Source organism: Neomonachus schauinslandi, chromosome 9, assembly GCF_002201575.2.
Source record: "Neomonachus schauinslandi chromosome 9, ASM220157v2, whole genome shotgun sequence".
In the NCBI taxonomy this organism is placed as follows: domain Eukaryota; kingdom Metazoa; phylum Chordata; class Mammalia; order Carnivora; family Phocidae; genus Neomonachus; species Neomonachus schauinslandi.
In genome coordinates this window covers 107,457,703-107,473,841 of record NC_058411.1, presented here as the reverse complement: position 1 = coordinate 107,473,841, position 16,139 = coordinate 107,457,703, and positions in this window count along the sequence as shown.

Below are 16,139 nucleotides of genomic sequence, written 5' to 3'. Positions count from 1 at the left end.
GAAGGAAAAATGAGACACTGAGACAGTGAGTAATCCGCAAATAGGATACCCGATCACTTTATTAAGAGCTTTTCATACCTTCAACCTGAAGTGAATCTCTTCCAGAGTCTGCCCTGAGGAAGGTGTTTGCTCACTGTGATGTGAGCTTTGTCCCTTGGGGTGGCATGGGTTCAGGGGCAGGGACCTGACACTGCGTCCCCAATCAGCCACACCTGCTCTGCAGCCCTCAGCCACGGGGTTGGCCCGTGTGACCCTGAGCAAGGTCAGTCACCCTCTCTGAGCCTCCGTTTCGGGCTCTGGATGAAAGGAATGCCTGCTTCCCAGGATCCCAGGAATGACTGAACACGCTCTGTAATCTATGAAGCGTGGGGCCCTTGAGCATTCTGCTCATTGCCATTTGCCCTGGGTTTTGGGTGAGGCCAGATCCCACCAGAGGCTTTTTGTCCTCCCGTTCTGCCCATCTAATTTCCAACACACGGTGCTCAGGCACAGAGAGGAGAACCGGGCACAGAGGCCAAGTCCCAGCCTAGAAACAGGGGTGCATATTGTCAACGCCTCCGGCAATGGCACCCCACCCAGCCGAGGGAGCCTCGTTCCCAGCCCCACTTAACAACGCGCAGCCTGATTTAATATGAGCAGCTGATCTCATTGCTTCCATAGCAAGTTTAATTTGCTGGGAAAGCGAGTTGGTGAAGTTCTAATAATGCAGAGCCGCAAATAATACCAAAGAGAGTTTGCATTATGATAACTTTCCAATTAAAATGGATTAATGGAGGAGAAACGGCAGCAGTGGTGTCTAGACAACATATTACTAAATCCTTGGAGAGGGAGATGGAAGGGAGTTGGGGCGGACAAGAGGAAGCAAAAGGAACGGGGCACGTCTTGAGTTGGAGGCGCCCGGGGCGGTGTGTTGGGAGGTACCAGGCGTGAGCTCCTTGGCCCCATCTGCTACAGAGCGCACGCTTTCCGGCATTTGGGGGAATCGGTCTTGTAGGACCCAAAGGCCTTTGGTCTCTGGACCTCTTTAATTAAAATGCAAATAGTGCCTTCAGGTTCCCCGGGCTGGCCTGTGTCGGGGATTCACCCGCAGCTACCTGAGAGCCCTGGAAGGCCCTGGCTAGGAGTCAGGAGACCAGCACAGACAGATGGACGCGTCTGGGCTTCGCTGCAGGACGCGGAACAGTTCCTCCACATCCGAGCCGGTGACCCTGAACCCTGACCACTGCCCAGTGATCCAGGTGAGTCCATTCAGAACCTCTCTCCCGGGAACCTGAGCGTGAGACTGGAGAGAGCCAGGGCCGGCGTGGCATGGGAGCTGGGGCTCGTTCCTGCGGGCACTTCTCGCGGAGAAAGCCTACAAGCTGGGGCTCTGGTCTTGAGCAGCCCCGGGGCCCTGCCCTTCAGAGCCAAGCCGGGCAAGTGTCTTGCCATTCTGCGAGGCGCCCCAGGATCCATGTCCTTCCCCTTTGCTTAAGCTGACTGGCCATTTTCTGTTGCCTGCAAACAAAAGAACTTTAAGAGATCTATCATTTCTTCTCTGTGGGACCAAGGGAAAGTCACTTCACCCCTCTGAGCCTCCTTTCTCTAAGATGGGAATGCACATGTAGCTACCTTGTGAGGTCGGTTGCTGCCCGCATTGGTAAAATGATGTGTTAGGGGTAGATCTCCATTTAGGTCTCTCTCAGGTCTGGAGTGGGGGGGTTTTATAAGTGGGTCCTTAAGAGGTTGGCTGGGCCCCAGGGGCAGGTAGATCTGGAAGCCCAAGGACCATAATTTTACCGGCATCACTACCTTGCAGGGCATAATAATGAGCATCTCAACACCACACTGAGGCTCCTTCCAGAAATCCCTAATGTTCCCCCTCTGCCTGGGAAGGCTCTGATTTCTTGCAAAGCCCATGAGGCCCTGAGCCAGGCCCTAGTGGACCAAGTTCTGGCCATGTGCTGCCCCCTGCAGGCCTTCACTTCTTATCAAATAGGCGAAGAAAAAGCCCATGTGAGCAGATGCAGCCCCACGTGCAGTATTCAGCAAACAGAGTCACCCCATTTTATCTCATTCTCCCAGGTCCCTTGCTGTCTGCAGATGGATATGAAACTACGACTGAAAACACATAATTCTGGGGATAAAGGAAAATATGAGACAAGAAACAACCAGGGATAAAAAGATCACCACTTCATATTCAACAACACTCCACTTCATCCCCCGCCCCCACACACACACCCAGAACTGTGTCCAGGGCAGCCTTGAGGGGAAGGGTGAGGGGGGTCATATTCATGCTGTGGATCATGCATCATATTCTCATTATCTCATTGTTGTCATGATCTTTCAGGCAGGAAATACAAATCCCCATTTTACAGATGATGAAACTGAGGGTCAGAGTAGTTCACTTGCCCAAAGCCAAACAGTTCGTAAGTATAAAGTCTGTTTGAGTCCAAAGACTTCCCTCTTCACCAATGTTCTTCAACCTTTTTTTGAAAGTAGAAACTGTGTCCCCAAATGAAATCCCATGCCCAGGGTATAAAAGGAATACTAAAAACCTAGCCCTCTGGTTGAGCTGGGGAGTGATCATATAGAGGAAGGGAGACAGCTTGTCCACCACTGCCCACCCAGCCTCGAGATATGCCCTCCCCTGTCCTGGAGCAGTCCTTGGGCACAGATGCTGAGACCCTGTCCAGTTTAGGGTGAGAACTGCTGCTTCCTTCTCAGGCAGGTTTTGTTGGAGGCCCTAGATAAAACCAACAACGTTTTCCAATTGACCAAAAAGAAAGAGCTCCAGCTTTGGGGATCTGGGTGGAAATTCTGGTTCTGCCACTTATTAGCTCTGCAAGTTTCTCAGCTAATTGGAGCTTTCCCAGGATACTATCGTCCAGCACCGCCCAGTAGAAATATCATGCGAGCCACACACGTCATTTTAAATTTTCTAGTAGCCGCATTAAAGGAAAGGTAAAAAGGTAAACCAGTATTACTCATATTTTTCTTTACTATATTCAAAACATTATTATGTCAACATATAATCAATATAAAAAATTATTAATGAGCTATTTCACACCATTTTCTGTACGGAGTCTTTAAAACTCCTTGCATACTTTACACGTTCAGCACATCTCAATTCCGACTTTCAATTTACATTGGAAATCCTTGATCTTTATTTAGATTTCATAAAATTTATAGTTGAAGAAGTAAATTCACATAGCCAAGTTGTTCCAAACATGCTTAAAAGTTTTCCAATAACTGGATTGACTAACAGTTTTTAAATAGAAATTAAAGTTAAATAAAATTGGTTTGGCTGGCAAGAAACAGAGACCCTCTCGAAATATCTTCCTATAATGGTCCGGGAGTGGGAAGGCTTCAGAAAGCTGCCATAGGGACACAGGATAGGAGTTAAAGTCCAGCCAAGCTTCGGAGGCCCCTGTTGAGCGGAGGGGCATAGCCAGGCAGGTGCTGCTGATATTAGAGGGCCACACCTCCCCAGAGGCCTTTAACCCCTTCCCTAGGAATCTCTAGGGCTTCCTTCCCGTGGCTCAGTTTCCCCAGTAAGTACTGCTGTAAAACCTTCATGTCCACAGTGCCTGGAGAATATTTGTAGAAAAGACTCCACTTTTAGAGAATGAGCTCCTCCCCTGCTTGCCTGTTTCCCTTTTTTTTTCTTCAGCCTTTAAAAACTGTGATAAAATGGGACGCCTGGGTGGCTCATTCGGTTGGGCATCTGCCTTCAGCTCAGGTTGTGATCCCAGGGACCTGGGATCGAGTCCCACGTTGGGCTCCAGGCTCAGCGGGGAGCCTGCTTCCTCTGCCCCTCATGCTCTCACACCTTCACTCCTCTCGCTCATGCTCTCGCTCACTCTCTCTCTCTCTCTCAAATACATAAATAAAATCTTAAAAAAAAAATCTGTGATAAAATACACAGCACAGAATTTACCATTTTAACCATTTTCAAGAGCACAGTTCTGTGGCAGTAAGTACATTCACATTGTGCTACCATGCCCATCATCCATCTCTAGAACTCTTCCATCTTCCCCAACTGAAACTCTGTCCCAGTAAACACCAGCTCCTCATCCCCGCCCCCCATCAACCCCTGGCCACTGCCATCCTACTTCCTGTTTCTGTGGATTTAAATCTTCCAGTTACCACATTCAGATAAAATCATGTAATATTTGTATGACTCTTTTTATGCCTGATTTATTTGACTTAATATAATGTCTTCAAGGTCCATCCATGTTGTAGCACGTGTCCGAATTTCCTGCCTTTCCAAGGCTGAGTAATATTTCATTGTATTTCTATCCTAGGCTTTGTTTATCCATTTATCCATCAATGGACACTTGGGTTGTTTCACTTTTGGCTCTTGTGAATAGTGCTCCTAAACACAGAGGTATACAAATATCTCTTCAAGACCTGGCTTTCACTTTTGGGGGGTACATACCCAGAGTGAAATTGCATATGGTAATTGTATGTTTAATTTTTTGAGGAATCACCACACCATTTTCCACAGCAGCTGTGCCATTTTGCATTCTCACCAGCAGTGCAGAAGGGCTCCGATTTCCCCACATCCTTGCCAATGCTTGTTATTTTCTGGGTTGCTGGGGTTTTTTTGTTTTGTTTTGTTTTTTATAATAGCCATCCTAATGAGTATGTAGTGGTATCTCATTGTAGTTTTGATTTGCATTTTCCTACTGATTAGTGATGTTGAATATCTTTTCATATGTTTATTAGACGTTTGTGTATCTTCTTTGAAGAAATGGCTATTCAAGTCCTGCGCCCATTTTTAAATCAGGGTGCTTTGCTGTTGCTGAGTTGTCAAAGCTCTTTATATATTCTGGATATCAGTCGTAATCAGGTATATATGATTTGCAAATGTTTCCTCCCATTCTGTGGATTGCCTTTTCACTCTGTTGATAGTGTCCTTTGATGCACAAGAGTTTTTAATTTTGATGACGCCATCCTTTCTATTTTTTTTTTTAAGATTTTATTTATCTGAGAGAGAGAATGAGACAGAGAGAGAGAGCATGAGATGGGGGAGGGTCAGAGGGAGAAGCAGACTCCCTGCCGAGCAGGGAGCCCGATGCGGGACTCGATCCTGGGACTCCAGGATCATGACCTGAGCCGAAGGCAGTCGCTTAACCAACTGAGCCACCCAGGCGCCCTATTTTTTTCTCTCTTGCCTGTACTTCTGGTGTCATATGTAAGAAATCTTTGCCAAATCCAATGTCTTGAAGCTTTTTTCTTCTATTTTCTTCCCAGAGTCTTATAGTTTCAGATTTTACATTTAGGTCTTTAATCTATTTTAATTTTTTCTATGATGTAAGGTAAAGGCTCAACTTCATTTTTTTTGCCAATGTGGATATCTCGTTTTCCCAGTGTCGTGCATCGGGAAGACTGTGTTTTCAGGGCGCCTGGGTGGCTCAGTCGGTTAAGCGTCTGCCTTCGGCTCAGGTCACGATCCCAGGGTCCTGGGATCAAGCCCCGCATCGGGCTCCCTGCTCGGCGGGAAGCCTGCTTCTCCCCCTCCCACTCTCTCTGCTTGGGTTCCCTCTCTCGCTGTCTCTCTCTGTCAAATAAACAAAATCTTTAAAAAAAAAAAAAGACTGTTTTCCCCCATTGAATGGTCTTGGCACCCTTGTTGAAAACCTCTGGCTGGGCGCCTGGGTGGCTCAGTTGGTTAAGCGACTGCCTTCGGCTCAGGTCATGATCCCGGAGTCCCTGGATCGAGTCCCGCATCGGGCTCCCTGCTTGGCAGGGAGTCTGCTTCTCCCTCTGACCCTCCCCCCTCTCATGTGCTCTCTCTCATTCTCTCTCTCACAAATAAATAAATAAAATCTTTAAAAGAAAAAAAAAAAAAAGAAAACCTCTGGCACTCTGTGCCCTGAATGGTCAGTCCTCTGGGTAGGAGGACAGGCTCCATCGCTGATCCTTATGGTGCCATGCAGAGCCTCTTTGTGGGCCTTACTGTCCTCCCCTGTAAACTAGGCAGGTAGGACTTGATCATCTGTAGGGTCCTTTGAGGAAGTCAGAGGTCAGGGAGGCAAAGAGAACGTGGCCGTGGCAGGAGTGAGGCTCTGGGCCTCTGTTCACCCATGTCACTGCTCTGTCGCATCCCAGCTCACGGAAGGAAACTCCCCATGATTTCCTGCAACTCGTCACGTCTTTCTGCAACCCTTGTGGCTTTAAAGCAGTGATAAATTACTTGAACTATAATTATTAGAATAATAACCCCTTGCTCTGCAATATGTAAAGGACTGTCACACCCATGGCTTGGTTTATAAATGAGGAAACCGAATCCCATGGAGGGGGTGTTCCTTGCCCCTAGCTAGGCTAATCAATAGTGTACCTGGTCTAGATTAAAATGAATCCCAGTTCAGCTGCCTACAAGGCTGTGTGCCCACCCCTGGATAATGAGGCAGTTAGGAGAAAGGGGAAATAGGAGAGAGAAAGAAAAAAACTAAGAAACTTGAATCATCTATTGATTTAATACAGTTAATTTTCCACAAGGTCTAAAGGAAATGGAAAATCAAAAGGTGGACTCCGAATGTAATAAAATAATGCACAAATATTTACAGTAGTCCTGATCTGGTCCAAAAGGGAAGACCAGCGCTACCCTCCACGCCCACTCCAGCCCAAGCCCCTGTGCCTCTCTGGGCCAAAGCATTTAGCTCGCAAGCGATGCCAGGCTCTTCTCTTCCCTAGCATCTCTTCATGTGGCTGATTACTTTCCCCAGGCCACACCCAAATTCCGCCATTTCCTTCCCAGATGAAATGCTAGAATCACAAGACGACAGGTAAGGATGTGGATAGTAAACGTAAGTCTGCACAGTATGGGAAAAGTGGAGACAGAGATTACGTGAGAGAGACAGAAAGATAAGGAAATAGGAAGAGACAAAGACTAACACAAAAACTTTTACTTTCAAACAACATCTTTTTTTTTTATTCTTATGTTAATCCCCATACATTACATCATTAGTTTTAGATGAAGTGTTCCATGATTCATTGTTTGTGCATAACACCCAGTGCTCCATGCAGAATGTGCCCTCCTCAATACCCACCCCCAGGCTAACCCATCCTCCCTCCCCCCTCCCCTCTAGAACCCTCAGTTTGTTTTTCAGAGTCCATCGTCTCTCATGGTTCGTCTCCCCCTCCGATTTCCCCCGCTTCATTCTTCCCCTCCTGCTACCTTCTTCTTCTTCTTCTTCTTCTTCTTTTTTTTTTTAAGATTTTATTTATTTATTCATGAGAGACAGAGAGAGACAGAGAGAGAGAAGCAGGCTCCCAAGGAGCAGGGAGCCCGATGCGGGACTCGATCCCAGGACCCTGGGATCATGACCTGAGCCGAAGGCAGACGCTTAACCATCTGAGCCACCCAGGTGCCTCTTCTTCTTTTTTTTTCTTAACATATATTGCATTATTTGTTTCAGAGGTACAGATCTGAGATTCAACAGTCTTGCACAATTCACAGCGCTCACCAGAGCACATACCCTCCCCAGTGTCTATCACCCAGTCACCCCATCCCTCCCACCCCACCCCCCACTCCAGCAACCCTCAGTTTGTTTCCTGCGATTAAGAATTCCTCATATCAGTCAAACAACATCTTTTTAAAAAATTTTTTTAGTTAAATTCAAGTTAGTTAACATATAGTGTATTATTAGCTGCAGGGGTAGAATTTAGTGATTCATCAGTTGCATAGAACACCCAGTACTCATTCTGTCAAGTGCCCTCCTTCATGCCCGTCACCCAGTTACCCCATCCCCCACCCCTCTCCCCTCCAGCAACCCTTTGTTTGTTTCCTAGAGTTAAGAGTCTCTTAGGGTTTTTTTACAAGAGTGCCAAGACCATTCGGTGGAGAAGGGAATAGTCTCTTCCACAAATGATTCTAGGACAACTGGATATCCGCAAGGAAAAGAGTGAGGGTGGGCCCTTCCCTTCTCCCATATTCAAAACTTAACACAAATGGATCAACAACCTAAATATAAGAGCTAAAACTTTATACAACTAGCAGGAGAACACAGAGGGGTAAATCTTCATGACGTTGGATTTGCCAATGGATTCTTAGATTTGACACTAAAAGCACAGGCAACAAAAGAAAACACTGATCAATTGGGCTTCACGAAAATTAAAACTTTTGTACATCAGAGAATATTATCAAAATGTGAAAAGACAACCTACAGAATGGGAGAAAATATTTGCAAATCGTATGTCTGATAAGTATCCAGAGTCTATAAAGAACACTTACAACACAACAACAAAAAGACAAAGAGCCCAACTCATAAAAGGCCAAAGAATTTGAACAGATATTTCTCCAAAAAAAAGGGTATACAAATGGCCAACAAGCACATGAAAAAAATATTCAACAGTATTGGTCATTAAGGAAATGCAAATCAAAACCACAGCGAGATACCACTTTCCACCCACTAGGATAGCTGTAATCAAAACTATAACAAGGGTGGGGACTAAGGCGTACACTTGTCATGGTGAGCGCCGAGTGATGTATGGGCGTGTTGAATCACTATATTGTACACCTGAATCTAATAAGACAATGTATGTTCTCTATATATGTGCTGTATATATATAACAAGTGTTCGTGGACATGTGAGGAATAAGACCTCTCATAACATTGCTGGGGTGGGAAAAGGGTATGTCTAATGGCGCAGCTGCTGGGGACAACAGTCCGGCAGTTCCTCAGTGAGCTCAACATAGAATTATTTTACGATCCAGCAATTCAACTACTTGGTGTAGACCCAAGAGAAATGAAAACATAGTAACTTGTACACAACGCTCATAGCAGCATTAGTCATAATAGCCACAAGGTGGAAACAACCCAAATGTCCGTCGGAAGATGAACTGATAAAACAATGGTGGGTAGCCATACAGTAGACTATGATTCCGCCGTCACGAGGAGTGAAATACCGATGACAACTTGGATGAACCTCAGAAACATTATGGTCAGTGAAAGAAGCCAGACACAGCAGGGCACAGATTATATGATTCCTTTTATGTAAAATACCGAAAATAGGCAAATCCATAGAGACAGAGAGCAGATGAGTGATCGCTAGGGGGTGGGGGGAGGAAGGAGCAGGGAGTGAGGACATCTGGGAAGAGGGTGTTCTGCTGGGGGCGGGAGGGGCTAGAAAACTTTGGAAACTGCAGAGAAGTGGGAGATGCACAACATCGTGAGTGCATGAAATGCCCCTGAATGGTACACGTTAAAATAGGTGAGAGTATGTTGAATTTCACCTCCGTTTTTTATTTTTTTTATTTTTTTTTTTAAAGATTTTATTTATTTATTTGACAGAGAGAGACACAGCGAGAGAGGGAACACACGCAGGGGGAGTGGGAGAGGGAGAAGCAGGCTTCCTGCTGAGCAGGGAGCCCGATGTGGGGCTCGATCCCAGGACCCTGGAATCATGACCTGAGCCGAAGGCAGGCGCTTACGACTGAGCCACCCAGGCGCCCCTCACCTCCGTTTTTTAAAAAGTGACATAGAAATAGCGAGGCCAAGCCAGTGACAGGGACCTGGAGAGAGGGATTGAGAGGGAAGAGACAGAGCAATCAGGAAAAGCTGTAGGCCATTACAAGAAATTTATTAGTTCTGTTCGGTCAGCGGGTTGCTGGCTAAACTTAATATGGATCTATATACAAAGAAAATGCCTTATTCTACATAATGAATATTTAATCATGCATGGGTTGGGCAATTTCACAGAAGTAATTAAAAGCAGTCTTTTGTTTATTGCTCAAAAATGATAGCGACCCGCTGACCGGAGCTACAGACACAGTGACATATTGAAAACGTTACCTACTGACATATGTTATTAAAGAGGAATTAAAGGTTGCTTTCTTCCTCTCCCCTTAGAAGCTAATCATTCCTAAGCCCTCCTGTCTGCTCACATGCAGAGCGCAGTTCCAAGAGGAGGCCACCTCCCAGAAGAGACTAGAGAGCTAGGCCAGCACCCCTTGATCTACAACCTTCCCCCCAAATCCATAAACTGAAACAGATGAGCTGGATATTGAGACCCCAGAAAGGAAATACACCATGACGTGTATTCTCTGTGGAAAGTTCTCCCCACTGTCCTCTCAATCTGGCCAGTGGCAGATTCCTGTCAATTCCACTCCTGTGACCCTAGTCATGGCACTCCCTGGTTTGGCTCTCCACTGCACCACAGTCTTGTTCTCCCCATTCCCATCTACCGATGCCTCCGCCTGGATCTGTGGGCCAAGGCACTGCTTCGCTCACACATCTCCTGTGGTTCCCACTGTCTGTATTCCTCCTGGCCGAGACATTAAAGGCACTCCGTTCACTGGCACCAGCTGACCATACTGCGTTAGGGTTCTTGCTTGCCCAGTGAAAATGACCATGGCTAACTTAAGCCAGGAAGAACCTATTAGAAGGACACTGGGGATCTCACAGACTCAATGGGAAGGAGGGGGAGGTAAGCCAGCAAAAGGCAGAGCTAGAGTCATGCATGCAGGGGTGGTCCAGCGAGGACGCCACTGCTGGCGGCTCCACCCCTGGCCACTCACCACCCCCCAGTGGCTCTACATCCTCCAGGTATAACCTCTAAATGTGCCCACCTCCTGGCATCAGCCTCCAGGCCTCCAGTTCTAGGTGGGAGCATCCAACAGAGAGAGTCTGGTCTTCTTCTGCAGCCTCATCACCACTTCCCAGGGAGAAGGGAGTCTGGCCCGCTTTGCTTCCCCAGCGAGAGGTAGGAGGCAGGGCCTTCAGTTTCCAGACACACTGCCTGCCCCACAGCTACACCAACATTTCCTCCATACCCACCTGGGGCTCTCCCATCACCCCAGCTCCGCTCTTGCCTTCTCTCCCCTCAGAATGCCTCACCCCTACCTCCTCATAGCCTGTGGATCATCCTTCAAATTACCCAAATACCACCTCCTCCAGGAAGCCTTCCCCGATTGCCTCCACCACCCCCAATCTGGATATGATGCCATCTGAGGCTCTCAGTGCGATGTATTAGAGCTTGTCATGCTCCTGGGTGGCCCTCCACTATGAGACCCTGAGTGTCTAGAAGGAAGGACTCATGGCTTCTCTTATCCCCAAAGCCAAGCACAGAGCCGGGCTGGTGTATACAAAGAAACCTTAACTGGACAGAAACTGGGTCTGTGGAAACCAGGCCATGTGCCTGTGTCTGCCTTCTGGCCACATCAGAGGTCAACCCAAAATAGTACTGAAACTAGCTGGGTGTCTTCCATATGCACGCTTACCCAGGATTTCTGGTTTCCTTGGCCCACGAGCATCCCTGGGGAGCCTCCTTAAATTCACATCCCTGGGTTCTACCTCAGCAGATGCTGATGCAGAACTCTGGAGTAGGGCCTGGAATCTGCATTTTCCCCAGAGTCCCTCCCCTGTAACTTGGATGCAAATGGTCCACAAATCACATTTGAGAAATCATAGCACTTGGGTGACCACCCAAGACTAAGGCTGGGCCTGACCACAGGCTCTTCAATATACAACAGTAGAAATTGTTTCTACAAATTAGAATCAAATTCATGACACCATCAGCACCTCTCCTTACTCACGTAACAGCCAGTTCTAAATCAATGAGCTGTATCACCCAAGATTTGTTCTAAAATAATGACAACAACACAGTCACCTAGGTGGGGGAATTTGTACTTGACCATGAATTCTTTCTATACACACATTTTTTAGTGAAGTATAATTTTTTTTAAAGATTTTATTTATTTATTTGACAGAGAGAGACAGTGAGAGAGGGAACACAAGCAGGCAGAGTGGGAGAGAGAGAAGCAGGCTCCCCGCTGAACAGAGAGCCCGATGCAGGGCTCGATCCCAGGACCCTGGGATCATGACCTGAGCCGAAGGCAGACGCTTAACGACTGAGCCACCCAGGCGCCCCATAGTGAAGTATAATTTACCTGTAATAAAATGCATAGGTTTTACATGTGCAGTTTGATGAATTTTGACATATGGATGAATTTTAACAGATATTCACTCAAATGACCACCACCCCAATCAAGATAGAGAATTTAACGCTATTCTAGAAAGTTCTTTCTTGTCCTTCCTAGTCAGCCCTCAACCCCACTGCTGTCCCTAGCAACCATGGTTCTGATTTCTATCACTATAGGTTAATTGTGTTTGTGCTAATATTGCATAAAATGCAATCATTCACTATATACTCTTTTGTGTTGGCTTTTTTCATCCAGCAACATTTCTGTGAGACTCACGCATGTTGTCGCATGTATCAGTTATTCGTTCCTTTTTGTTTCTGAATGGTATTCCATTGCGTGGACGTGTTACCATTAGTTCACCCTTCCTCTGGTTGATGGCGGCTGTGTGGGTGGTTCCCCCTCCCACCATGGGGGGCCATTATGAATAAAGCTGCTATGAATATTTCTCTACAGGTCTTTTCATAAACAAATGTTTTCTCTTCTCTGGGGTAAATACCTAGGGGAGAAATGGCTGAGTCATGAGGTCTGTGTCTGTTTTACTTTATACACAATGCCAACCTATTTTCCCAAATGGTCGCATCATTTTATTCTCGTACTGCAGCAAAGGATGAGAGTTTCGGTTCCTCTGCATCCCCTCCAACACCAGGGTTGCTCATCTTTCCATCATGCTTTCAGTCATTTTAATTTGTGTTTCTGCCATTCGCAATAATGTGGCACGCTTTTTCCTGTGCTATTGGCCATTTGTATATCTTCCTTTGTGAAGTATCTGTTCAGGTCCTTCACCTACTGCTTTTTAATGAGGTCGTTTGTCATTTTATTATTGAGTTATAGGTGTTCTTTATATACTCTGGATAGGGGTTCCTTGTCAGATACATGTAAGGAAATAATTTCTCCCTGTCTGTAGCTTGCCTTTTCATCTTCTTAATAATGTCTTTTGTAGAGCAAAAGTGGGTTTTTTTATTTTATTTATTTATTTTGTTTGAAGAGAGAGAGCACGTGATTGGGGAGTGGGGAGGGGCAGAGGCAGAGGGAGAGAGAGAATCCCAAGCAGGCTCCACTCTCAGAGCAGATTCCAATGCGAGGCTCGATCCCATGACCGTGATACCATGACCTGAGCCGCAGTCGAGAGTCGGATCTTAACCAACTAAGCCACCCAGGCGCCCCAGAAGTATTTAATTTTGATGGAGTCCAAAGTATCCATTTCTTTTATGGTTAGTACTTTTTTTTAGAGAGAGAGAATTTATTCTTAAGTAATCTCTACACCTAGCGTGGGGCTCGAACATACGACTCCAAAATCGAGTCGCATGCCCCACCAACTGAGCCAGGCAGGTGCCCCTGGTTAGTCCTTTTTTTTTTTTTTTTTTTTCCTATATAGTCTTTATCCCAAGGTTGTGAGGATTTTTTTCCCCATATTTTCTTCTAGAAGCTTCATAGTTTTAGACTTTGCATTCAGGTCTGTGATCCATCTTAAAGTAACTTTTGTATGTGAGATGAGATAGGAGGTCAAGGTGTATTTTTTCCCTTACAGATGTCCAGTTGTCCCAGCATCATTTGTTGAAAAGACTATCCCTGACCTATTGAATTACTTTGGTGCCTGTAAAAATCAATGCACTATATATAAGCATGGATCTATTTCTGGATTCTCTGTTCCGTTTGATCTATTTGTTGATCCTTATACTAATGGTACACAGTTTCAATTCTTCTATGTTATTGATGACTTTTGAGTCCAGCTCTCTCTGACACCTTTTGCTCTTCTCTTCCCACTAGCACACATTCTCCAGGCACATTCAATTCAAGAGGCGTTTTCCAAGGAAAGCAAAGGTGGTAAAAACTACTAGCGGCCCCCCAACATTCAATTCCTCCTGTTTCTAAAGAAATAGAACCCCATGTTTTAGTGGCCATTTGGATTAGAAGCTAGATTCTGCAACCTCCCTTACACCTGGCTAGATGTGACCATGTCATATTAGTACTTGCAACTTCCAAAGTGTGTCCTTAACAGGAGAAGGTGCAACTTTCTCCTTCTTTCTCCTGACGGGAATGCAGAGATAATGACTGGAGCCCCTAGACAGATTATAAAGCGATGCTGGAAATCAAGGCCATGAATGCAGAATAGGAAAATAAAAGGAGCTTGAGGCTCTGGCACCACGGGGTAGCAGCCCTGAACCACGTACGTGCATCTTTTACATGGGAGAAAAATTAATTTCGTTCCTGTATAAGCCACTGATATTTGGGGTTCCGTCACTCACAGGGAAGCCTACTTTACAACTGACACGGGAAAGGATGGGAAAGATACAATGTTTATCAGGAATGTGTGCGCTAGGCTCTGTCCTATTCATTATTTCATTTTAAGTCATAGTTACAACCCCATGAGGCACATATGATTATCCTCAAATAGATGAAGAAATGAAGGCTCAGAGAGGTTGAGTGACTTCTCCATACTCACACAGCTAGTAAGAAATAGAGTTGGAATTCAAACCCAGAACTGACCAGATCAAACCCAGGCTCATTGCATGAGCCCCTCATATGGATTCGAGACCCGAGGCTGTCTTTTCGTCTGCACCAGCCAGGTCACCCTCCTCCACCCCGCTTAGCACTTCATCTGCATTGTCAACTGCTCCATCCCATTTCCTCCGGGACTCAGAACATCAGCTCCCTGAGGCCAGGACCCATCTTAGGAGGTTTCCTTGCCCCAGCTGTAGCCACTAAGCATTTAATACAGACTTACTGCATGATTGATGACTTAAAAACCTGCGCTAAAATCCCATAAAGATGAAAGGCGGCTAGAGCCGGGGTGGCCGACAACATGAGCACCCCGGGGCACACTCATGAGACTTTCATCTTGCCGGCCCTTGGACTTTCTGGTTTTAGTGTGTCTCTTATTACATTGAGAAACAAAAAGAGAAACAAACGATTGCCTTTTATCAACCAACATAAATGAGTACAGATTCCAAACTTCATTTCAAAGATCTTCATGGCAGTATCGGCTGCTGACCAACTAAATCTCACAAGATGCCTTGGAGCCGGAGTGGCTCAGGCAAGGGCGAAAAACCAGGAGGCTGAGGACACGGTCCTTTGAAAGAAGGTGGGAATGAGGCATCCCCTGCCTGGGTCGCCATGTTGCAGGTATAAATAGAAAGGCAGGAATGGTGCTCAGGCCCAAAAGGGAAGCTTGAAATGAAACGTCTCCACCAGAGGCCAAGATCACTGTGATCAGCAGGGGCATCAGCCTGGCCTTCTGGAGACAGCTTCTAGGGCACGTGGGGCTGAGTGGCCCGAGCTGCACAGGGAAAAGCGGGATCTGTGACTGACACCAACCAGCCCCAGGTCACGCTAGGGCCAACAGCCTCCAGATTTCTCCATGCACTGCAACTAGGGTGGCTGGGATAGGGCTCTACTGTGCCTCAGTTTCCTCCTGGGCAAAGTCACCACTGAACATAAAAGCTCAGATAGAATATTATCCAAAAAGACATGTATTTGGTGTTAACTATGTGCTCCACCACATAACCAGCCCTAGGAACATTGCTTTCCATCTCTGTGCCTCAGTTTCCTTCCCTGTAAAATGGGGGAATAATACCAGGTTGCAGGAGTATTTCCAGAATCACAGGAAATTCGGGGTATAAGGCAGCTTCATTCCTGGGCTTTCTGGTCTTTGTCAGTTCCCATGTCCCTGTTTCTGAAGGAAGTTTTAGAGGCCTGTATCCTTTATAACCAACGAGGCTGAATAGTATAGAACCGTGAAGCTCTGTACAAATCCAGTACTTTCTCCAACCATGGCAATGGATTTTCCCTTTAGTTGTGAAACAACTAGCAGCCCCCACCCCAAGCTTCAAGCCTGGGAGGCCAGGCTGGCCGTGTCAGGAGCGAGTCGAGGGCCATGAGCTCCTTTCAAGGCTTTGCTCCATCCCCGGAGCTCAAGTCCTGGGCCCTGGAAGGCCCTCCCTCTGCAGCCCAGGCTCTGCAGGGGGGGGGGGGGCGCACGGGGCCTGGGCCCTGTGCTTCCTAGCGGATGGTGATACCCAACGACCCCAGGCTTTCCTGAATGAGACCCAGTTTCGCACACTGGGGAGCGATGTTTTCTGTGTTCTTCCCATTTCCTTCCAGGTGATAGTCAGCTCATCACTGGCTTTTGGGGCCAAGCAACACACGGGCCATGTGTATACACTTTATGATCAGCAAAGTGTGTGGTCACTCATGACCTACCTCATAAACCCTCGCAAACGCCAAACTAC